At 39.0% G+C, this 25858-nt stretch overlaps 1 pseudogene; it reads left to right on the top strand.

The window, feature by feature from the left end:
- Positions 1-17069: 17069 nt before the first annotated feature.
- Positions 17070-21718, top strand: LOC145036436 (uncharacterized; annotated as a pseudogene).
- The last annotated feature ends 4140 nt before the right edge of the window (positions 21719-25858 follow it).

Here is a 25858-nt window from a genome sequence, read left to right as displayed (position 1 = left end):
CACAAAGACTTTGATGTTTATCAAATGGATGTTAAATGTGCATTCTTAAATGGAAAACTCGAAGAAACAGTGTATGTTGAACAACCACCAGGATTTGTAAACAATGAGCATCCTGATCATGTTTATATTTTAGATAATGCTGTATATGGGTTAAAACAAGCACCAAGGGCCTGGTACGCAACACTTACAAATTTCTTGAAACAATCTAAATTTAAACAAGGATCAGTCGACCCCACATTATTTCGCAAGAAAGTTGGGTGTCATTTAATGCTTGTTCAAATTTATGTTGATGATATTATCTTTGGTTCAACTGATCCAGCATTGTCAATTGAATTTGAAAATTTAATGAAAAGTCAGTTTGAAATGAGCATGATGGGAAAAATTAATAATTTTCTTGGTTTAAACATAAGACAGAACAGGGAAGGAATCTTAATCAATCAAGAAAAATATACGAAGAACTTGCTTGAAAAGTTTGTGGAATGCGTAATAGCACAAAGCTCAGAGTACCTATGGCAGTAGGAACAAGACTAACTCCTTCGTTAGATGCTCCTGCTGTTGATCTAACATTGTATCGTAGCATGATAGGGTCTTTATTGTACTTAACTGCAAGTAGACCTGATATTATGTTTTCGGTTTGTTGTTGTGCTAGATATCAAGCTAATCCAAGAGAACCTCATTTGACAGCAGTGAAAAATATTTTTCGCTATCTAAAGGGAACCGTTTCTTTAGGACTTTGGTATCCTGCAAAAATAGGATTTTTCATTCAAGCTTTTTCAGATTCCGATCTAGGAGGATGTACTTTGGATAGAAAAAGTACGACTGGTGGATGTCAACTATTGGATGGAAAGTTAGTGAGCTGGCAATCAAAGAAACAGACTTGTGTGGCTATATCAACCGCTGAGGCAGAATACATATCTGCGGCTGCTTGCACTTCGCAAATTATTTGGATTCAAAGTCAACTTCGTGATTATGCAATAAACATGAAAAAGATCCCTTTGTATTGTGATTCACAAAGTGCGATTCGCATTTGTCACAATCCAGTGCAACATTCAAAGACAAAACACATTGCTCTTCGATATCATTTTATCAAAGATCATGTGGAAGATGGGAATATTGAAATTCATTTTGTCAAAACAACTGAACAACTTGCTGATATTTTTACAAAACCTCTTGATGAAAAATCATTTGTTAGAATTTTAGCAGGTTTGGGGATGATTAATGCGAATTCAATTTCATCAACACAAGACTAAAAGTTTTGTTCAGCAGATATGAGTCAATATTATTCAGAGGTTACTGTTCATTCAGAGGCTTTGCATGGCTTCGCGTCCACATCTTTTCGCATCTGAGCTCATAACAACTAAGGTAAGATTTACGAATAATTTTTTTTCTTTTGAAAAATCAAAAATCCAAAAAGATTTTATTTTTTGTTTTTACTTTTGAAAAATCAAAAATACAAAAAGATTTTATTTTGTTATGCTTTCAATTTTGCAAAATTAAAAATCCAAAAACATTTTATTTTTTTTGTTCTTTAATTTTGAAAAATTCAAAAATCACAAAAATATTTTTGTTTTCTTTGTTCTTTCAACTATGTGCTGAGAATTTAATGCAGGGCTAAAATGCGAAGAGGTCATACATTTTTGTTTCTATGGGAAGGTATTAAATTTTTTAAAAACTAGTTAGGATGTCCCTAGAAGCATGATGTTGTATGTAGACCAAAAGCCTCAACATGACTCTATGTGTGAAAATAAAGCCTTAATGAAATTATCACATGAAAATTTCTTCCCAAAAAGGCTTATATTCGCATAAGTCAAAACGAGCTACCTTGCTCTTCTCAAATGAGTTAAGAGTTTTCTGTTTTGTCCATTATAACAGAGGTACACTTCAATTCTTATCCAATCTTTTTAAACCAGACAATTCTTACACTCCAATTTTTTTTGAAGAGATTTGTCCTTGAGGTCTTTGATCAAACCAATCAAAACCTAGACAAATCACAACTCTGTGTTTAGGATCTAACATCATGAGTCCGTGATGAAAGTGAAACCCAAAAATCATAAACCTTAAGGAATTGACGGGGAACTTTGTTCCAGATTTTTACGAAACCTTTGTTTCAGTATCAAAAATTTCGAAACTTCAAATCATATTCAATTCGCATGTGTGGTCTTGATCAAATATTCACAACCAAGAGTGTTTGTTACCCAACAAGATCCAGAACAAATTTTCTTTTGAATATGATTTCAGTGTAAGTTTTATTCGCAAATCCTTGTCATGATAAATATTTTCACAAGCCAACTTGTCACTGACTACACTGGTCAAACAAGTAATTTCATTTACAATTTCTCACCTTATGTTAAGGCTGATATGTAATGAAATTTCAAACCAATCCAAAATGACTTTTAAAAGAAGCCCTTTGATACTTCTCTACAAGTATTCGATTGTAATTCACGGGAAACTACACAAGCTATTGATTATCTCTCTTGATGATTAACGAAGCAACCTTTGCCTGGGGTTTTACTGCATTCATGTCAAATTGAATTTTTGACATCACAACATTACAAATTTTCTTGTTTCTTATCTTATTCCGTTGGCACAATGCACACACGAAATCCTTGAGGTTATGAGTAAAACCAACTCAGACTGATGATTTCGCAAGTCTGGCATATGACTTCACTTTAAATCCCAAAAGTGAACGAGCCTTGCTTCCATGCGAAGGGTTTTACCGGTTCGAATTCTATAACGGATACTTGACAGGCTGTATACTCAAAATGGTTGGTATTCTATCCGGTTTTCGAGGAGATGTGACAGTTAATTTTTGGAATATAGTTATCTTTTGTAGTCATGATCCGAATTTCAAGGTGCCACATCGGATAACATTAAATGTATCCCACTTTAATTTCAAATCAATTTTGAGTAACCTATAAAAGGGGGATCAAGAACACTATGTACGGTTACGCAAACAAGAACTCTCACAAAACTTCAAAGATTAAACCTTGATCCAAACTTCAACTTTCTTTCTCAAAACCCTAACAATGGCAGCAACTAATTCCAACACTGATGAGGTTCTTTCTCAATCACTGATGAAGATTCAAAGCACCAATTACCAAGTTGATCCAAAAGTTTCTGCTTATCCAGAAGAATTGAAGATGCTTATCGTTGCTCTGAAATGATCACCTTTATCAACTGCCATGTTCATTTCATTCTCGGTTCCAATGGTGTGGCTATCTCGTGCAGCTTCAATGGCATCATACAATCACACGGCGGATGTGATTACTTTCAATTTAACCAACAACAAACGGGTTAAACTGTCCAAGAACTTGTTTGTGGAAATCTTGCAGATTCCAAACAACCCTCCGTTTGTCAAACCTGTCAAATCGCAGATCATTCATATGTTCAATGAGATGGGGCATCAACCGGAGTTGGAGAAAATAAGTGACTTTTGAAAGTCTGGATTGCCATGTATCTGGAGTTTCCTATTTGGTATTTTTCTAAGGTGTCTTACAGGAAGATCAGTCGGACTGGATAGAGGAAGAGTGGAAGTATACGCTATGGTAATGGGCATATACTATGATATCAATGTTGATTATGCAACTCAGCTGTGGAAGGAATTTGTTAAAAGCCTGGAAAATACAAATTCGGAGAAGGGGATTTCATGTGCAAGATACTGGAGCTTAATCCTGGAAAAAGTCTATGAGAAAGAAGCAAATCCAGTGATGCCAGATGTTGAAGTTGCTGAATTTTCCTTCTATCAATTTCCAAAACCTGTACAAGATGATGAAGCAATTTTTTCTCGTGTAGCTCGTATTCCAGATGCGATGCTTCGCAAAGTTTCTCCAACTCACAACACTTTTTCCATCTCAATCACCCGAAAATCCTCAACCTTCGCAACAATTGTCTGATACTGAAGTCAAAGGAGGTGCCTTTGGAGGGATACTTGATGATATTCCTTTTGATTCAGACGAAGAAGATATTCCTGATCATATGCTGATGACAGGAAAACAGTTTAAAATTCTGAATCAGAAGTTAAAGACCATTATTCAAACGCAAGCTGATTCTGGTAGAATGTCTTCAATATCAGCCATGGAGGTTGATATTATGATAAAAGGAGCTGAGAAACGAATCATGGAAAAGATTGATAAATCAGATAAAAATAATGAGCTCAGACTTAAATCACAAGGGAGCAACTTTACTTCTGCTGTTCAAGATCTCAAAGTTGCTACAAAAGAACGTCATATTCTTTTTGTACAAGACGTCAAGAAAGTTCGTGAGGATGTCAACTTCAAAATTAAGGAGTTGAAGTCTGAACTTGCGAATGATCTTCAGGATGTTCATACGAAACAAGCAGATGTTCAAAAGCAAATTGTGGAGATTTCTTCTCAACTTCAAAAGCTTAATGATATTCCTGTTCTTGAAGCTCATACAGCCGCAACAACGGAGAAGTTTGATCAGCTGATAAAGTTAGTCATTGAGCTTAAAATAGCAGTTTCGCATTCTTCATCACCTCAAATCCTTACTCCTGAATTCTTGTCTCTAAAGATTAATACTTTAGAACAAGCTATTCAAAAAGCTCTTGCTCCACTTACGAATTTCACTTCTTTACTACCAAAGAGTGCTCCGCCTGTTTACACAGGGGTGCAAGGGGGAGAGAAAAGTCGAAGTAAAGAAGAGGAGGCAAAAACAGTTGGAAAAGTGATATCGACTCAACTTGTAGCTACTCTTCCTATTCCTATGAAACCGATTTCTTCAACTACAATTACCACAAAAACAGTTTCCAAAGGTATTGTTATTGGAGGAAACGAAGGAGGTTCAAGCTCAAAATCTCAGAAAGATGTTGTAGGAAGAGGAAAAGGAATATTATACGAAAAGTCAAAGGAGGAGTTGAAAGCTAATGCAGAGGCTGAAATGGAGAGGATGAGACAAGTTCAAAGCATCATGAGACAAAGGGCAAGTGATCCTCCCTCCATGATCAAAGGAGATTGTAAATCCCTAATCTGCCCGTGTATCAGTCAGATCCGTTTGATGGTGCGGAATCCCAATCAAACGGATGATGTAAGATCAAAAATAGAAGAGAAGAAGAAGAGGAATAATATGAATCTTTGTATGTATTGATATGAATGAAAATCCGGATACAAAGGATTCACACACACGTAAAAGCTCCTGTTTCTCTCTTACCGTAAATTCCTTCTAGTTTATCAATCTCTACTCCTCACCCTAACACCTCCATTTATACTTGAATATGGGCCGGACACACATGGGCCGTAAATGAGTTTACGGCCGTAAGGTGTTTACGGCCGTAAACTCAGCCGTAAACTAGGCCATAAATTCATAAATATTACACAAAAAATATTATTGCCCAGAAAAGTAAAGTATAAACCATATTTTGACCCAACAATCTCCCCTTTGGTTTATAGCTTTCTTTTCTTAATTGACCCAACAAGCTCCCCCTAAAAAGTAGCTGACTTTCTTGATAATCTTCATTGGGAACTTGGCTTCAGCATTAAGCTTCAAATTCTTCACAGCATCAGGATGAACATATGAATCTTCCTTGAATGACTTCATCTTGAGCAATTGGGCTTTTCTTCAGAGTTTGGCATTGATCGCACATTGGGTGAGGAGGCTTCTTGTACTGATTCTTGAAAGATGGCACATTCAGCTTGAGAATCTTTAGAGAGAACTTCAGAGAGAACTTCAGAGAGAACAAATCTTCTGGATCACTTCAGCAGGTACAAAGATAGCAGCAGACTGATTGAGGAGGCTTCAATGCAATCCGTCACATATTCTTCAATTGCAGCTTCACCTTGCTTTTGGGGTTGAAAGAATGATCTTCATTTCTTGCTCCTTCGAATGCGAATTCTTCGATGCTCACGGATGAAGCCTTTGTCTCAGAAATCTTCAACACAAACTCCATGAGTCTTATCTATACCTGAAATCACTTTTCAAGACAAAACAAAACTAAAAGAAAACTTAGCACACAAATTAAACTATAAACAAAAATATTTTTTTAATTTTTCATATTTTATGAAAAAGAAATAAAATAGAAATAACACTATTTTTGGATTTTTAATTTTTGAATTTTTTTTTTTGATTTTTGAATTTTTCTGATTTTTTTTAATTTTTAATTCTCCCATAATATTTAAATTAGAAGAAACTATGACAAATTTAACAAAAATAAAATGATATCTAACTTTAAGAGAGATTTGGGATCAAAGTTTTTAGACAACCTTTATCCACTTGTCGGTACCTTCCATATCACATCTTTGTCTGGTCGATCGTCGGTATTGTTGTCCACTTAAACACAAAAAATTGTGACTGATTTAGGACATACTATTTGATACAATACATGATGAACTTAAAAACCTAAAATTTATATCTGATCCTAATTCCTTAGATACTATACCTTAAGGTCCATTCATCTGACGATGACCAGTGATATTGTTGTCCAACTAAATTAAGCAGCGAGATCTATAAACAATCTTTGAGTGTTCAATTTTAAGTGCACTGGAACGTGTTTCCCGCTTCTTGATATGCCCCAGCCATCAAGAACTTCCAGAGTACTCCTTACACCGGGTGAGCAGACAACCATTCAGAGAGAGAATAGATTTAGAATTCTATTACTTACTACTTCAGAGGGGTTGAGAAGAAGAAGGTTGCATATGCTGTGTACCAGGTCGGATTAGAAGTCGCGCAAAGGAGACAGCATATGGCTAACAGATGAGAAGTATTCACACATATATTTCATACACACACACACACACACACACACACACACATATATATATATATATATATATATATATATATATATATACTGCAGAGAAATAGAGTTGCATATGTTTCAATCCAGGTCCGATCTCTTCCAATCACGCAAAGGGTGCAACATATTCTACAACATATGGCTAACAGATGAGCATTTACCAGTCGCCCCATCCAACCGGAATTAAGGACAGAATCCGCACATCGAGGAAAAGTTAAACCACGGTTCCAAGTACGGGTTCAATTAATGTGACGAGTAGATTCCCATATATATCTCCCTGCTCAACCTATCCAAGTGTCGTATTGACAGGCTGAATGGATCTAACTAGGTCAAGATTTGTCAAGTCTATAAATTTCCTAAGTTCAACTCTGCCTAGTCATGTCCATTTTAATAATTTTCATGCCTACCGACGCATCAAGTCAGAGCATAGACCCTTCAACTTTAGGTACGTTACACAGACTCAGGTTGTCCTTTATCACTTATTAATATAATTTCCCAAAACATCTCCCTCAAGCACAGACTCATAACCAATATATTTTTTATTTTCTGATTTTCTGATGTTTTTGTTTTTTTTTTTAATTTTTTAATTTTTCTTTTGTTTTTATTTCTCCCCCCAAAATTTGTGCATAGGAGAGAAACAAAAGTAAATGCGCAAATTTAAACTATCCTAAAACAAAAATTAGTCTTTAAAGTGAATCAGCTTAAGAAAAACACAGGAGTATAGAGAAGAAAACGCAAACCGTAATTCACCGATTGAATATGCATTCAGAAGGTTTGAGAACAACATGCGTAATCTCAGAACAGATCCGAAAATTCTTTACGTCATTAAGAACTAACCCCATGAGTGATATCTTCCTTTCTTCCCTTCCCGCAAAGACACATACTCTCAAACAAAGGTCTGAATGTTGTACAATTGAGAGATGTCCCCCAGCATGTGCCTGTAACAGCCACTACCAACAAACTGAAGTTTGATGATATGCCTCCATAGCTGCTCCGACACAGAGCGGGATCAGTTGGTCTTTGGAACCCAATCCATTTTGAAACTGGGTCGACCTTTGTCATCAACGCACGATACTCTCTCCCATGACATATTTTGTTTATCACAAGCAGAAGATGTAGAAACGTTAGAAGCATTAGCAGATTTGGGAGAGTGAGCCTTTGGAACCCATTTGTAGTTGGGTTTAACCCATTTCTTTTTCGATCCTATGGGTGGCTCAGTACTTGATTTGGAACTTAAATCCGACTGCTGAGATGACTTTGACCTAACCGATCTTGGCTTCACAGGAGCATCTCTTGAACTGGGCTTCTTGCCCTTGGGATTCAAATTCTTTGCCTTGTGGGTTGGATGCTTGGCCTTGGGAGTTGAATTCTTGGCCTTCTTGGCAGTCCAGTCGTCAATGTCTGATCGTGATCTCGAGGGGTATCTTTTGGAGTGTCTCCCTCTTGACGCGTTCTGCCAGCCTTGTGCGTAGTAGGGAACATACGCGCGATTAGGACAATTTCTGGCAATGTGTCCAGGTGTTCCACAATGAAACCATGTCCTTTTCTTCACAGGGGAGTTGTCTCTTCCTGCCCCTGGTAGCGTATCCTTGCCTCGTTTCTTGTTGTTCCCACATGCACACTTGCCACAAGAACTCTGTTGCGTTGGAATTGGTGGCCTGTATTTTTCAACTGCAGGTTGATCAGAAGCAGTTGAGTTCGAAGCAACAGATTCAGAGTTCAAGAAGTCATCGGTTTGTTCAATATTGTTCTCCTTGTTCTCATCCTCTGCTACTTTACCTGCACATGTAACAGAAGCATCAGTATTTTCAACATTAATAACCCCTCCTGACACAAATCCAACTGGTTTTCCGTATTTAAGATGTGCCTCCCTGTCAATTTCTTCTTGTTTCATAGGGATGGATGCGTAGTTATGATTGTAAGGAGGAGGTACACTATCATACCCTAGTCCCTTGTTTTGATTCCTTTTAAACTGCATGCTTTGGTCTATCATATTTGCAACAGCCTCACTTGAGAAATCATATTTTCTAACATCAAGTTTGGCGGTTTCAAACTTTCCTTTCAAAGATTCAACTTCAGCCACTAGCTCAACATTTTGTTTGACTACATAATCATAGTTTTCACATTTGTTACTGTAGTCTTCCTGAAGTTTCCGAAAGTCCTTGGTTTTTGCTTCCAACTCAGCCTTTAGGGGTTTCTGTCCTTTCCTGAGTTGATATCCTTTATATCTCAGGTCCTCAACTTCCCTTTTTAATACATCAACTTGTTCCCGAAGAAATTTAATCGTATCTTCACATGATTGAGAACATGAAACTTCACATGAATGAGAACACGACACTTCATTGACCGGAAGGTTTGCTGAACTCATTGTTTTTCGACAATTCAAAGCGTTAAGTTCTTCAATTATATCAACTAGACTAAGACAATTAAGATCTTTTGTCTTCTTGATGTCAGCCACGTCCATGTCCCACGATTTTGGAAGTGAATTCAACAGCTTTTTGTTGATCTCGGACTTAGTCAAGATGATCCCGGCTATATTCATCTCAGTAGTGAGTGTAGTAAATCGCTGCAACTGAGTTTCGAGCGTTTCTCCAGGGACATAATCGAAAAAGTTGAAATTTTGTCTTAACATATCCTGACAACTTTCTTTCATGTTTTCAACTCCCTTGTAGACCCCTGACGACCTTTTTTTTTTTTTTTTTTTTTATTATTTTTTATTTTTAAAATCAACCTTAAAAGTCAAATTAAAAAAAATCAAACTTGAAAAGTCAAACCGAAAAGCTAAATTTGAAAATTTAAAAATTAAACGAAAAAGTCAAAGGTCAAACCTGAAAGTCAAAATCAAAATTTGAAATAAAAAGTCAAAAATAAAGGAAAAAATAAAAACAATTTATTATTATTATTTATTATTTATTATTATTATTATTATTATTATTTTTATATATTTTTTTATTTTGAATGAAAATAGAATTTAAAAATAAAAGAAATTGAGTTTTTGGGTTAAAAGTGTCAAAATTCGAAATTAGGTGCGAAAAAGACGGGTTATATTTAAAACTTCGGAGGAAAGGAACAAGGAATCAGCTAGACGAGTTGGTAAGGCGCTGTGTTCGGGAGTTGGAGGTCGCTGGTTCGATCCCTGTCCGTTGCAAAATTGCTCCTTCTTTTTAATTGAAGCTGCTATGCGAGCTGCTGATTAGCACCGTAAACAGTATAAGATTACGTGAAAATTCGACTTTGAAGCTCCAAAACTCAATCAAAAACCCTTTTTTTATGAAAAAGACAAAGAACAAACCCTCCTTATTTTTACGAGATCTATCCAAAAACGCAAAAATATTTCGAAAATAAGATCAAATAATGCCCCAAATAGAGTTTACAGCCCAAGAACTCGGAGTTTATGGCCGTAAGCTTGGACCGTAAACACAAAATATTCGATTTTTGGATGAAAAATAAATCTTTTTGACTGATACAACTTGGCTCTGATACCAATTGTAAATCCCTAATCTGCCCGTGTATCAGTCAGATTCGTTTGATGGTGCGGAATCCCAATCAAACGGATGATGTAAGATCAAAAATAGAAGAGAAGAAGAAGAGGAATAAAATGAATCTTTGTATGTATTGATATCAATGAAAATCCGGATACAAAGGATTCACACACACGTAAAGCTCCTGTTTCTCTCTTGCTGTAAATTCCTTCTAGTTCATCAATCTCTACTCCTCACCCTAACACCTCTATTTATACTTGAATATGGGCCGGGCACACATGAGCCGTAAATGAGTTTACGGCCGTAAACTCAGCCGTAAACTAGGCCATAAATTCATAAATATTACACAAAAATATTATTGCCCAGAAAAGTAAAGTATAAACCATATTTTGACCCAACAGAGATCCTGCAAAACTTTACTCTTATGAAACAATATAGTCGAAAGTTATGTGTAAGGAGATGTATGAGTTCGAGAAGAAGCCGAAAAGAAGTTATGATATTGCGAACTCAGATCATTGTCAATTGGATTTCCCGATAAACGAAATGTTGTTCATCAATGCTCAATACAAGATCAGTGAGAAATTTGATAATCCTGATGATTATACTCATATGAAAATCAGATTTCATGCAGTCTTGGGGAAGAATCCAGATGAAGTTTGGTCTTTAATGAAGATGAAAAAGGTGGTGACAATAAAGAAGGATGTTTTGTTTGAAGAGATGCTTCAAAATTTTCGGTATTTTGTTATCAGAGCAGACAACAAACAATATGACTTCACAATAGCTGATTTTCCATTGATGAACTGTAATGATTTAATTCAAGTAGCTCTGATCCTAAAGCATATGGAAGAAAACAATCTTAAAGGCTCTGAGACAGATGTGTTCAAGGTTGGCTTCGCACATGTGAAGACATTCATCGATAACTATTTCGACTGTTTGGCTCTTACAGATGAAGAATTAGCGAATGTGCTGGGAAGAGAAGTAAAAGTTCCATGGGAGGAGACTTTGACTCAATCAGCTTTGTCGAAGTATGTTGTTGGTGAAATATGCCTGAAACCATTTGGCATGGTGTTTTCGGGAAGGGATACAAAAGGAAATCCGAAGAAGTTTTTGTTCAAAGTCTCAGAGATTGAAAGATATAATTCTTCGCAATATACGCACTTCATTGTACGTATGAATAATTGCAAGAAGAATAACGAAGGAGACAAGAAAGATCTGAAGAAGGTGATCTCTTGGTATGGAGAAGTGCGAAGGACAATTCACTCTGCAATTCAAAAGCTTTTGAGTTGAATTGCAGCGACTGTTTACAAAGGGGGAGAATGTTGATGTAAATTGTAAAAAGTCGAAAATAGTGTATTATGTTGTTTCACATTTTATGTTATTTTACTAAGTCATTTTGTATGCGAAGTGAAAATGTATAGACTTAGTATATTTTTTGTATGTTCCCTATAAATAGGGACTTAGGCTAGAAGTAGAGAGACACGAAAAGCGTAACACTCTTCTGCTTATTCTGTAATCAGTCTTAATCAATATGAGATCTAATTAATATTTACTCTTTGTGTTCTTTATCTTTAATCGTTCAAATCTATCTTTTCTTTTCTAAATTCTCGATAACAATTCACATCAGCATGCACACATAGGATTGTTTGTACAAAACCCATCACTGTTATCAGCGACTTTGGTTGAATTGTTTTCAATTAGTATTATATAGTTGTATGAATTTGACACTTTAGGATTTATGGCCAATAAACCCTAGGAGGCTAGGATTTTGATTTTAGGGTTCTTGAACCCTTGTGTTTGAAATTTTGAAGTGTTTTTCAAACCCTTTCCTTGTTGCCCAAGATTTCGAGATCTAGGGTTTGCAAACCCTAGATATTCGAGATTTGCCTCCTCCCCAAGATAAGTCCCTAAAATCTAGGGATTTGGATAATCCCATATCTTATCCTTTTTACTCTTAAAGCCCTTTTGTTCACTTTCTGTCTCTCGGAATTAGGTAAAAGACCATTTTACCCCTCCATGGTCTCACATATCCCTTAATAACCCATCTTATAAACTAACCGAAGTATGCTTCATTCAATCTATCCTGGCCGACCAGACTCGCCTAGTGCACTCCTGTGAATCGCTGAGTCCAGTCGCATTCCTTTGAGTTTTGCCCTAGGGTCCAATCATCAAGTCAAGTTTCCCCTCAACTTGATGAGTTCATACTTGGTCAGAGATATCGGCACAAACTCGCTACGACTCGTCGAGTAATCCAACAGACTCGACGAGTCCATCCCCATCAAATCCTCATTCAGCCATCCGAGGTCAGATCCATGGCTCTAACTTATATGTCCAACCTCCTAACATCCAATAATCACGTAAAGGTTCGATCTTTACGTCCATGCATCACACATCTAGCTCTATTTTTTGAAAATGACCCTCATAATGGTGTTTTAGGCTCAATATTCTTATATGACTGCATAAAGCTTGAATCGTGGGACCCTCTGGACCTCTCAAGGTCCAGATTTGTAGTCTAAGCCACCAGGGGACTTCTTATACTCAATATCTGAAACGACCCAAAATACGAACCAAATTTTTTTGTTTAAATAATACTAAGGTTATTAACGATTTATAATATATCTTAAAATCGTACGTCATAAATCCCAAAAAGTTATAATAGATGTGTCATAACAAAAGAAATGTAACAACATAACATAGTATCTGAAATAAACTCCAGGACAAAAGTTGAAGCTATGGTGTGTGCAATGCCATCATCCCGAGCTCTTCCCTTTGCTTGCGGAAGTACCTGAAACAAAAACTAAAACTGTAAGTACAAAGCTTAGTAAGCTCCCCCAAACTACCACATACCTTACAATAACATATAAACACATATTGGGCCTTTCCCACTGCATCGGACCGAAGTCGGGAACTAACTAGGTCCTTGCCCTCTGCATCGGACTGAAGTCCGGAAACTCTGCATTGGACCGAAGTCCGGAACTGACTAGGAACTTGTCCCTTGCATCGGACCGAAGTACAGAACTAACTGCATTAGATCAAAATCCGAAACTGACTGGGACCTTGTCCCCTGCATTGGACCGAAGTCTGGAAACTGCCTGAGCATAACATAGCATAACATAAACATATCAACTAGCCTAAACACATATACTGCATACTGCATCAGACCGAAGTCTGGAACACATAACACAAAGACATGCTTGAATCACAAAGACATTAAGCACACTGAACTACTGTATCGGACCAAAGTCTGGAACTATTGCTAACTAGGTGGGACAACATTGTGGCCGTAGACCCGTTCCTACTGGAAGGAAAACTCACCTCGTATTGCTGGCTGCTGAGATGCTAAGTCTAAAAGTGGCTGACTGCTGCTCCGGAACTAACTGGCTAAAAATCCCCAAAACACTAGATCAGTTAATTGTAAATGCCCTCAAGGTAAAATGACTATTTTACCCCTGGTCAAAGTCAACTCCCTGGTCAAAGTCAACTTCCAGTTGTTCGGACTCGCCGAGTCAGGGCGCAGATTCGCCGAGTCCCTCCTTTACTAACTCTGACTTTAACTCACCGAGCCCTTTTCCCACTCATTGATTCACTCTGAACTCACAACTCGAAGGAAACAGGGACTCAAGACTCGACTCGTCGCGTCCGAAGAACAACTCGCCGAGTCCTATTGCAGATTCCATACAATCGAATTCTAATCCATTCCAGGGCCTCTAACTCGTAGATCTGAGCCCTTGGGACCATCTGAACACTTAAAGTTGATGACTTTACGTGTAACTACGAAGGAATGAAGCCATTTCACTCAAGCACTACTTTTCTCGGGAAAAACTCATCCGACTCGCTGAGTTGTAGAACAACTCGTCGAGTTTAAGGCAATCTTCATCGGACTCGTTGAGTTGCTCATCTAACTCGTCGAGTCCATGGCTATCTTCATATGACTTGCCGAGTCAAGCTTGCGACTCGCCGAGTCCATTCAGTCCCTTTTCCATACAGACCTGATTTGAGCCATGCAGCGGCTCCAAATTACAGATCCAAGCTTGCAGGGCATGCTTATCACGGAAAATTGCAAACTTTAAGTGCATGCATGGCTTTAAAGGCTTAAAATGCCAACCCTAAGCTCTGAATGGGGTTCCAAGCTCAAGAAGGACCTCAATCACGACCATAACTGAAACTTTACACTTCTAGAATGCAATGAGAGTCCAGATCTGAAGTTTTCATCCAAGGAGAGTCCATATCTCAAGTTTTGAATCATAAAAGGCTCCAAAGAAGGCATAAGAAGCATAAAGGAGGTTATAATGGAGGAATGCACAAGGTTATAACTTCATTACCTGAATGAAGAACAGATGTAAGCTAACTCCTGGATCTACCGTCCCTTCTAAGGACCTTATTTCCTTCCCAAAGCTTCCAAGCTATCACAAGCACACTAGAACTCAACAATAGGGCTAGGGTTTACAGGGAAAATGTTCTGAGAGTGATAGAAGCAAGGTTGGGGGCGCATAAGTGTGTTTAAATAGGGTGCAAACCCTTAAAATTTAGGGCTTCATCCAGACAGGCGGACTCACCGAGTCCAACATATAGACTCGTCGACTAGCCAGCTCAAAACGCATGATCATCCCGTCTCTACTCGACTAGTCGGGCTACAGACTCGTCGAGTACCCCTTCAGAAATGAAAATACTTTATTGAATTATATACCAGAAATGGGGCGTTACACTGTCAACGGTAGCTTTAATGTTTGATAAAACCCTAATCTCAAGTTTACAAATCTGATTCTAGCAGATCCAGAGCACAAGATCATCATGTCGCACAAAGACTCTCGAAGCAATCCCATCAACATCTCGAATAGCATTGGATCATCCACAAGAGTTCCCATTCTTTACACTCAAGACTATGAAGTGTGGGCGCACCACTTTGAAGATTACGTGGTCGGATCTGAAGACAATGGGTATCTCATCTGGGAAGCTATTACTATCGGTTCGTTTGTTCATGCTGGAACAAGTAGGATAGTGAAGAATCAAAAGGAGTACAATCAACTTTTAGTGGAGATAGAGAAGATTCCACAAGATGAAAAAGAAAAGCAGCAGTGCAATCTTAAAGCCTTGAGAATGATCATATTTCCCCTACAAGCCAATACCTTCCATCTGGTGAGTTCATGCACTACCGCAAAGGAAATATGGGACAGGATGAAAGAACTGTATTCGAATGATGAAGATCTGGAGCACGCTATACAAACCTTGCTTCTCTCTGAGTTCGGTGCTTTTTCCCAAAAACCTGATGAGTACTTCTTCGAACATTTGATAGCTACAATCATCTGCTCAGCAAGATGATGAAGCATGGTATTGAAAGAAAGGAGATTGAGCAGAAAGTCATGTTTATGAATGGCCTGAGACCTGAGTGGATGGTAGTGGTCTTAACTGTAAAGGCTCATGAATAATTCAAATATTACTCGCTGGCAAAACTAATGCGAATTTTAAAATCCCATGAAAGCACAGTAACAAAAGAAGCAAAGGTGGTGTCTGGCATGGGCTCTTTAGCGCTTATCTCAAAAGGGAAGAATGCAACGGAAGAAGATTTGTCTGAGTGTGACCTGACAGGTGAAGAATATGCAATGATGGTCTCCAATCCTAAGAAGTTTGCAAGAAGGAAATTTCCTGCCAATAAAAACCGAAACTGGCAAGGAAGTTACAGCTCCGCGAATGTGAAAGAAGGAGTTGGCTGAACAGAAACACCAAAGAAATCAGAGGTACATGAAGAATCTAAATGAGAGAAAAAGGTTTTGGAAATCTCAAAACCCTAACCATGTTCCCTCGAAGAAAGAAGCAAATGTTGTAGAAAATGACAAACCAGAGATCAAAAGAAAGAAAAAATTTAGTCCCATTTCTTACTATTCCAAATCTCAAAACCAAACATCCAGTCTCTATTCTGACTCCAAAGGATAGAACTGAACATCCGGTTTCGGTTTCAATAACAAAGTTAAGAACCAAACTTCATGGTTCGTTCCCAACACCAAAAATGAGAACCAAAGGTCAAGTCTCAGTTCATCCCAATAGAAACCTAACTCAATAAAAGATGTTCATGGGAAAGGAAGACTTGATTCTAAAGCAGAAATCAATCATAATAAAAAGAAAGCTAACCCTAGGGATCCAAGGAGGATTCCAACTGTCATAACACCCTGTGGTACATTGCAATTTAAACAAGATAAAAATAAAATAAAAGCGTACACCATCAAAAGAAAAGACGAAACCACACTCATAAAAAGAACCTATCTTGTTGATATATCTGTTGTTGTTCCTTTTTCTATGAAAAACTCACCATGGCCCAAGAGACTTTGGGTTCCTAAATCTGCTTAAATTTGCAGGTTATAAGTGATGAGCAGTTCAACGATGAATGGTACATAGACAATGGTTGCTCACGTTACATGATAGGGAGAAAGGAAGAGCTAAGGGAGTTTTGGTCCCTTAAGGATGGTGGATGCGTGAAGTATGGCAACAACTCTTATGGAACAGTCAAAGGATATGGAATGATAACCAACGGAGATTTCACAATTCGAAAAGTGGCGTACGTGGAAGGATTGCAGCACAATCTCATTAGTGTATCTCAATTGGCTGTGGGTACGGGGATGAAAGTATCATTCGATGATGAAGGATCAGAAATTGTTGAAAAGCAATCCAAAAGAGTCTTGTTAAAATCTGAACGATAGAAGAGATGTACCCCCTAAACCTCAATATAATTAAAGGAAAACCAGCTATTTGCCTGCTGTCTAAGGCAAATTTTGATGAAAGTTGGCTATGGCACCGACATCTCTCGCACCTAAACATTAAAGATATCAGTAAGTTGGTGCTTGGTGATCATGTTAGAGGTCTTCATGTTCTCAAGTTTGATAAGGAACACCTGTGTGCAGCATGTGAGATGGGTAAACAGAGCAGAAAGAGCCATCCATCACGTATCAATACCAAGATTGTTGAAGCACTTGAACTTCTACATATTGACTTATGTGGACCTTCAGTTATTGAAAGCATCGGTGGAAGTAAGTTCATTCTTGTTATAGTAGACGATTTTTCACGTTTCACCTAGGTATTCTTTCTTAAACAGCAATCAGAAGCAACTCCCATGTTAAAGATGTTCATCAAGCAAGTAGAAGTGCAGCTACAAAAAGTGGTAAGGAACATCAGAAGTGATAATGGGCTTGAATTCAAGAATAAAGAGTTTGAAGACTTTCTGGCCGATAAGGGAGTGTCTCATAACTTCTCTGCTCCCTATACTCCACAACAGAATGGAATTGTTGAAAGACAGAACCGTTCCTTATGTGAAGTAGCCAGAAGCATGCTGAGCTTCGCTTCTCTCCCATTATACTTCTGGGCTGATGCTGTTGCTACTGCCTGTTATACTCAAAACAGATCCTTACTTAACAAGCGATTCTCAATCACTCCGTATGAGATTCTGAACGACCGAAAACCCAATGTCAGGTTCTTTCATGTGTTTGGTTCCAGGTGCTTCATTTTCAACTCTAAAGAGAACCAAAACAAGTTTGATGTTAAAGCGGATGAGGGAATCTTTCTAGGGTTTTCACTCACTTCAAAGGCTTATAGGGTTTTAAATAAACACTCCAAACATATTGAAGAAACCTATTACGTAACCTTTGATGACTGCTACATAAAGAAAGATCAAGCAAAAGAAAGTGCCATAGGTGAAATATTTCCTGAATCAGGACAAGTATCGGTTCCTATTTCAAATTTGTTTGAAGAATATATGAGGTTATTTGATGAACCAAAAAAAGTAATACACTTAGAGGCGAATGCAGCAGACAACACAATCGACCATCTAAAAAGGATCATCGAAGATGCTGCAAAAGACATGGCAAAGGATCCTTCAAACCAAGCTGATGATCAACCCTCAAATGAACCTCCAAATATCAGCACAATATTCGAGGGGAGGGCTCATCTGTGTCTCATACAACCGAAGGAGAGTATCCAACTCCAACCGAGCAAGAGAGTCCAACTCCACACGAGGGGGAGGATCCTGAACCTAACAAGGAACACACTTCGCCATTTGAGGGGGAGAATGCAAATACAAATGACGAAGACGATCAATCAGAATTTGAAGAATAAATTAATGCAGAGTTGGATCCTGTTTATGACCCGAACTACGCTCCTCTCACAAAACGGAATAAGGATCATCCTAAAACACAAGTAATTGGTGAATCATCCGAACAAGTTCTCACACAATCTCAGTTGAAAGCAAAGCAAACTACATTATTCTCTCAAGTTGAATGTTGCATGTTTAATTCGTTTGTCTCTAAAATTGAACCAAAGACAGTCAACACGACACTTGATCATGTTGATTGGGTACATGCAATGCAAGTGTAACATCCCAAGTTCAGGAGTGCAAGTTTAGGGTTCAAAGTGTAAATATGAAAGGGCAACTCGGCGAGTTCATGGGTGGACTCGGCGAGTAGGGTCGCGACTCTGGTTGCGTGTCAAGTGGCCAACACGGCGAGTCGGAGGCTGGACTCGGAGAGTAGGCGCTGAGTGGAGAAAACCCTAATTTTGGAGGATGAGCCCTATATAAAGGACATTATACCCTCTTCCCAGCCTCTTTACCCTCTCTGGAAGTCCAGAAAACCCTAAGACGTGATTGTGAGGGATTTGAGTGCATTTGAACATTGGAGAAGAGATTTTTGGAGGAGATCTTGGAGAGATAAGAGGCTTGGAGCAAGGGGCTTTGCTAAGATTCAGATTTCTCTTCTGTTGGGCTTCCTTTTGAGGTATTACTTCATTTCTTGGGTTGTTATTCATCTAGGTTCATCATTTTGGAATGTGTGGAAAGTTTAGCTTGTGGTATTTCGGGTTTGAAGGTTAGATCTGAGGTTGCTACCTCAGATCTGGAATGGAGAAGGTCTAGAGTGCATTAAAGTCCTTGTTCTTGAGTGTTTGGTGAAGTCATCTTGTCCCAAACCCTAGCCCTAGAGTGTAAAATGCCTAGATCTCTTTAGATTCACGTAAAGTTTGCCACTTTACATGATGGATGGGTTGTATAAGGGTAGATCTATGTTTTGGAACAATCTGCATGCCCTGGAAAGCTTCTGCATGGGTTAAGATCTAGAGGCACTCGACGAGTCACAAAGGTGTACTCGGCGAGTTGCTTGAAGATGGACTGGAACTCGGCGAGTTGGAAGAACAACTCGGTGAGTAGGTTGAAGATAGCCTCGGACTCGGCGAGTCTATTCTTGGACTCAGCGAGTCTAGTCGTGAGGTCCTAATATTCTTCTAGTTGAGCCATGAATCGGAGAGTCAAGCGAGGACTCAGTGAGTTGAGTGCGAGGGGACTTAGAGTTGTGAGACTCGACGAGTCTCGGGGTTACTCGACGAGTTGAGTCGTGAATTGGGGAAGTTCTGAGCATGGGGACTCGACGAGTCATTAGGTTGACCCGACGAGTAGAGTCAGTCATGAGGTTGACTTTGACTTTGACTTTGAGCAAGGGTCGACCAGTTGACTTCCAGGGGTATTTTGGTAATTGTTGGCTTTTGTTTTGAGTTCAGTGTTGGTGTTGGCCAGTGGTGGAGATCGTGTCAGTTGTCGGGGCATCTCGGTTTTATCTTTTCAGTCAGCAGTTGCGAGGTGAGTTATCCTCACTATATCAACAGGGTCTAAGGCACCAAGGCCGACCCTTTATCGGATTGTAATTCGGGTATTGTTGTTATGTTGTTGCTTTACTATGTTTGCATCCTGGTAGTTAGGATGGTATATGTTAGAGACCTGGCTAAGGTCGGTATCCTGGTATATAGGATGATGCTATGCTAGTGATCGGTTAGGTCGGTATCCTGCTTAGAGTATGTCATGTTATGTGATCTGCTAGATCGGTTTGATTGGATGTGAATTGTTATATGATTGTATGTTTATGTGCACATGGTTGTTTGACTGGGGATGGGTTGAGGCGGGTCCTGCTTTGTGCTGTAGGCCAACATACCCAGGGCGGACCAGATATCCCGAAGGCCCAACGAGCGGTCCGGATAGGCTGTAGGCCCCACGAGGGCACACCAGACGTGCCGAGGCTCGGAGAGTGGATCAGGCCGACTGAAGGCCCGGTGCGAGCGGACCAGTCGTATTGTAGACTCAGAGAGTTGACCAGATAGGTTGAAGGCCCGGTGCGGGCGGAACAACTATACTACAGACTCGATGGATAAGGCTAGACTCGGAGGGTGGACCAGGTGGACTGAAGGCCTGGTGCGGCGGACCAGTCACAAAGTAGACCTGAAGTGCATGGCTGTTCTGTTTGGTTATGATATGTTATGCGTGGTATATGTGGTAGGTATTTTGGGGGTATCTCAGTAAGATTTCGGGCTTACAGTTGTGGTTTAATGTTTTTCAGGTTCTTCATGTGACTGTGGCAAGGCAAAGGCGTGATTGTACCACTCCTCATGATTATGTTTTATGATGTTGTTCTGGGAAGACTCTGATAATAATTGTATTGAAAACCTTTTTGTAATAACATTGTGAAAATGATTTGTTTTTGGAAAGTTAAAATTGATTGAAATTTTATGGTCGTTACAGCAAGATGAACTTTATGAGTTTGAACGCAATCGAGTTTGGAGACTAATACCCACACCAAAGGATGCTTCTATGGTGTGATTGAAGTGGGTATTTAGGAACAAGATGGATAAAGAAGGCAATGTTATTAGGAATAAGGCCTGACTGGTGGTAAAGGGATATTGCCAAGAAGAAGGAATAGACTATGAGGAGACATTCGCTCCTGTAGCCATATTGGAATCGGTTCGAATTTTTCTAGCTTATGTTGCTCCTAAAAACATTGAAGTTTTTCAAATGGATGTGAAATGTGCCTTCCTGAATGGAGAACTAGAAGAAACGATGTATATTGAGCAACCAGCTGGGTTCATGAATCAGAAATACCTCGATCATTGATATGTGTTAGATAAAGTTGTGTATGGACTGAAACAAGTACCAAGGGTGTGGTATGAAACACTAACTCGCTTTCTAAAAATGTCTAAATTCAAGCCAGGTTCGGTTGACCCAACCTTCTTTCGCAAGAAAGAAGGCGAACATCTAATGATAGTTCAAATTTATGTCGAAGATATCATCTTCGGCTCCACGAATCCCAGCTTAACAGCTAAATTCATGAAGTTGATGGAGACTAAATATGAGATGAGCGCAATGGGTCCAATTAACTTTTTTCTTGGGTTGAATATAAGACAGGGACCAGAAGGTATGTTTATTAACCAGGAGGCTTACACGAAGAATTTATTGGCAAAATTTGGTATGACGGGAGACTCGAAGGTGAAGGTTCCTATGGCGTTTGACACTAAGTTAACACCATCTCTGGAAAAGCCTACTGTAGACATGACTCTCTATCATCATATGATAGGATCTCTCATGTATCTAACTGCAAGTAGACCGAACATTATGTTTTCTATCTGTTATTGTGTCATGTTTCAAGCTAATCCTAGAGAACCTTACATGGTGGCAATGAAGAATATTTTTTGATATTTGAAGCGAACCTTATCGCTCGATCTATGGTATCCAGCAAAATCCAGATTCTTCGTTCAAGCCTTTTTTGATGCTGATCTGGGTGGATGTGGTCTAGATAGAAAGAGCACAACTGGAGGATGTCCGTTGCTTGATGGCAAACTAGTTAGCTGGCAGTCCAAGAAGCAAACATGTGTGTCTCTCTCAACAGTGAAGTAGAATACATTGCTGCTGCTTCGTGTACTGCACAAGTAGTCTGGATACAAAGTCAACTTAGAGACTATGAACTGAGTGTGAAGAAGATTCCCTTTTATTGTGACTCTGAAAGCACAATAAGAATTTGTCACAATCTGGTGCAGCACTCAAAGGCTAACCATATTGCACTCATGTAGCACTTCATCAAGGACCATGTTGAAGATGGCAACGTGGAAGTCCATTTCGTAAGGTCAACTTAGAGACTATGGACTGAGTGTGAAGAAGATTCCCTTTTATTGTGACTCTGAATGCACGATAAGAATTTGTCACAATCTAGTGCAACACTCAAAGGCTAACCATATTGCACTCAGGTACCACTTCATCAAGGACCATGTTGAAGATGGCAACGTGGAAGTCCATTTCATAAGGTCCTCAAATCAACTTGTAGATATTTTCACTAAAGCGTTACCAGTAGCAAGCTTTAATAGAATTTTGCAACGTTTGGGAATGATGGAAGCAGAGTCGGTACCGAATCCTCAAACCCCTCACTGAAAAATTAGGGAAGCGAAATTAACTGATCGCTCAGTCTATTTTGGCTCCTTAATTTTAGGGAACCGAAATGAACCGAAAGCTCTGCTTATTTCGGCTCCTCAATTTTTGGGAACCAAAATGAACCGACCGCTCGGTCTATTTCGGCTCCGGAATTTTAGGAAACCAAAATGAACCGAACGCTCTGCTTATTTCGGCTCCTTAATTTTTGGGAACTGGAATGAATTGATCGCTCAGTTTATTTAGCTTAGATTATTTAAGGTGTAGGTTCAGCTGTATTTATTTTTATACTCTATTTTTTTCGTCTGTTATTTTTTTTCTTTCTTTATTTCTAAGATGTTTTAAAGTTTCTTTTTTCTATTTTTATTATTTTCATTATTTGTCAGAAAATACAAAATTTCAAAAAGATTTTGTTTTATTATTTCTTGTGTGTAGTTTGTTTCTCTCTTCTTCCTTACTAGGTATCAAGTGCCAAGACATCTTATGAACTCGTGGAGGGGCAGGTATGTTAATTTTAACTATAAACTAGCTAGGTGTCCCTAGAAGCATTCTGCTGCATGTGGAGGGGCAGGTATGATTCCATTTGTACCTATCGTTTCTTCCCAATCAGGCTGTACCATTCACTCAAGTCCTGAGCTACCCTTCTCTTTTCAAATGAGTTAAGAGTTTTCTCCTATGTTACTCTTTTAAAAGCAAGGGTACAATTAGCTCTTTAACCACCTCATCTATATTCTCCATCTACTTTCGGTTCATCAATGTAACCGTTGAGACTCTCAAGAATTACCACTAAGGTTTATGGTTACACAAACTCTGTGTTTATGATCTTAGATGTGTACACCACATGCTAAGTGAGACCCAAAATCCAACACCAATACTGAATTGACGGTGAATATTTATATTCAAGAACTCACTTGTTACCCAAAAGAAGTTTCTTTTGTTTTTCTTGCGTGATCTTTATTAAATTGTCTAACACCAAGACATTTCTTCCCAAAAGATCCAGTTTAGTTTTTGTTTTTGAGATTTCTATTCTAAATTCTGTTACTTCCAACCTATCCAACCTACTTGTTCAACAGGCCACATTGGTCTCACAAATACTTCTTCTAACGTTCGGTCTTATGTTAAGCATCGAGGTTAGGTTGAAGCTTAGCCACACTCTAAAGCCTATGATTAAAAAGAAGCCTTTCAATGTTTATTAACAAACATTTGATCGTATTCTCACGGGAAACCACACAAGCACTTCAAGTGTAACACCATGATTCTGGTATGTTATTTAATATTATTATTTATTCAAGTTTCAAGAGGGACTCGACGAGTCAGTAGCCCGACTTGTCGAGTAGAGATGGGATTTCAAGCACGTTTAAGTTGGCGACTCGGCGAGTCCATCAGTCTGAATGAAACCCTACATCCTCGGGTTTTGCACCCTATTTAAACCATGTTATGATCCCCAACCTCATCCCCTTCACCCTCAGAGCATCATTTAGCAAACCCTAACCTTTCCTTGAGCATTTTGAGCATTTATTGTGTGAATCTTGAAGTTTTAGAAGAGAAGAAGGAAGCTAGATCCAAGAGAGTAGAAGGAGATCCAAGATCTTGCAACTATTACGGAGTTATTGAGGTAAAAATCGGAGTCCCTCTATTTCTATGTTTGATTCTCCATTTTTGAATCACATTTAGACCATTTAATCCATTCCTTAGCTTATTTATGGTAGAGAGATCACATTGGGGTGATTGGCCTTCGGGTCTAGTCATGTTTTAGTCCCTAAGTCGTGGATCTAACACCCTTACGGAGCCTTTTTGCTTGAAAGCCTAGATCTATTCCTTTAAGTGTCTTTTTAGCCTTTAAATCCATTTTCATGCATAAGTACACGTAAAGTTGGAAACTTTACGTGGTAACTAAGCTTTATGAACCCAGATCTATAAGTTGTATGCATTAGATTTGAGCAGAATCATCGGAGTAGTGTTGCATGCAACCAACTCGGCGAGTTGTTCTTCAGACTCAGCGAGTCGGGTCGCGAGTCCCCGATTTCTTCCCCTTTTATGTGTCATGCCAAGTGGAATCAGTGAGTTATGGGTGGAATCAGTGAGTTGGAGATCGGACTCATTCATGAAGGGACTCAGCGAGTCAATGCCCTGACTCGGCGCGTCCAAGGAAATCTTCGTACCTCAAGAACAGAATCGACGAGTTGTTCATACAACTCAGGTAGTCACAGCCAGAGTGTTCATGTGTTGAAGGAGGACTCGACGAGTTGTTCATACAACTCGGCGAGTCGGATGCAAATTGAATCAGTGTTAGTATCGAAGAGGAACTCGTCGAGTCTATGCCAAACTCAACGAATAGTAGCAAGCAGAAGCAAGAAAGTGAGAGTACGGACTCAACGAGTCAGGTCAACTGTATGTTGACTTTGACCAATAGGTTGACTTTGATCAGGGGTAAAATAGTCATTTTACCCTCAATGTAGTTATCAGTGATTGATTGAGTGTACTTATGGATATTTTAGCCGGGGAGATACCGGAGCAGCAGCAGACAATTTCCCGAGGAGTTCATTCAGCATCCAGATTACGAGGTGAGTTTCCTTCCAGTAGGAACGGGTCTATGGCCACAATGCTGGCCCGATTAGCTAGCAGTAGTTTCCAGACTTCGGTCCGATGCAACAAATAGTGTGTTTGATGCCTTCGTAGCTCAGACAGGATTTATGTTTTATGTGTTCCGGGCTACGGCCTGATGCAGTATGCAGTATATGTGTTTATGCTAGATGATATGTGTTTATGCTATGCTATGATCAGTCAGTTTCGGACTTTGGTCCGATACAGTTAGTTCCAGACTTCGGTCCGATGCAGTCAGTTCCGGACATCGGTCCGATGCAGCTAGTTCTGGACACCAGTCTGATGCAGGGGACAACGTCCCAGTCAGTTCCGGACTTCGGTCCGATGCAATTTCCAGACTTCGGTCCGATGCAGTGGGCAAGGCCCAATATGTGATTTATATGTATTGCATGGTATGTGGTAGTTTGGGGGAGCTCACTAAGCTTCGTGCTTACAGTTTCAGTTTTGGTTTCAGGTACTTCCGCAACTAAAGGGAAGAGCCCAGGATGATGGCATCACACACACCACAACTTCAGTCTTTTTCCTGGGAGTTTGTTTTGATTCATAGTTTGATTTGATACAGTTGTTTCACGACATTTTATTATGATTTGAGATATTTGACGTATGGTTTTATGATATGATGTTCAGTATATGATTTTTTATTATTATTAAAACAAAAAATTTTGGGTCGTATTTTGGATGTTACAAGTTGGTATCAGAGCCTTGGTTTGAGGGATTCAGATACACTCTTTGGTGCGTCTAAACTCAAACTAAGGAAATGGTAAAAGGTTTTATAAGAAAAACATTTTTGAAAAGAACTTAGAAAGAAAA

Source organism: Lactuca saligna, chromosome 3 (genome assembly GCF_052625555.1).
Source record: "Lactuca saligna cultivar CGN05327 chromosome 3, ASM5262555v1, whole genome shotgun sequence".
NCBI classification, from domain to species: Eukaryota; Viridiplantae; Streptophyta; class Magnoliopsida; order Asterales; family Asteraceae; genus Lactuca; species Lactuca saligna.
This window is presented reverse-complemented; position numbering and strand designations above follow the sequence as displayed.